The sequence below is a fragment of the Onychomys torridus genome, chromosome 19, assembly GCF_903995425.1.
Source record: "Onychomys torridus chromosome 19, mOncTor1.1, whole genome shotgun sequence".
NCBI lineage: Eukaryota > Metazoa > Chordata > Mammalia > Rodentia > Cricetidae > Onychomys > Onychomys torridus.
The window spans coordinates 47,025,648-47,026,240 of record NC_050461.1 but is presented as its reverse complement, the minus strand read 5'-3'; positions in this window follow the sequence as shown (position 1 = coordinate 47,026,240).

Genomic DNA, 593 nt, shown 5'->3' with positions numbered 1-593 from the left:
GTTGGGATAAGTGTTCCCTAAAGATCCAGATGTTAAAAGTTTGGTCCTAGGCCCCTGGCACTTTTGAGAGGACTTTTAATAGATGGTGACTAATGGGAGATCTTTAGGGCAGTGGGCATCATCTTGAAGGGGTGGTGTGACCCTGGTCCAGTGTAGGCATTTGGAGGACTAGGGCATCAGGAGCTGTTGAATTGAGATGCACGTTACTGATGCCTACATACCAAGAGGCCCTGGAGCCCCACGTTGGAAAGCCTGTTCAGGTCCTCTCCTGAGAGCTAAGTGCTACAAAAATTATTGTTGCCGTGACGAGCCTGAGCCCATTGTGACAGAACTCTATGCAATTGCCCCACTCTTAATTGTCTTCATTTTAAGAGATGAAAAATAGTGTGATTGAGGTTTTTAGTGTACAAAGGTGGGTCACCAAAGGCCACTGGAAGTCCAGTCTCCTTAGGACATCGGCAGAGACAGTGCAAGCCCAGTGAGCAGTGTCCTATTCAGTGGTCTATCCATGAGGATTCCTGGGCTCCCCGTCATCTTATCCAAACCAGACAAGATGGATAGACCTTATTTCCTAGCCAGTGTGAAGGAATGGA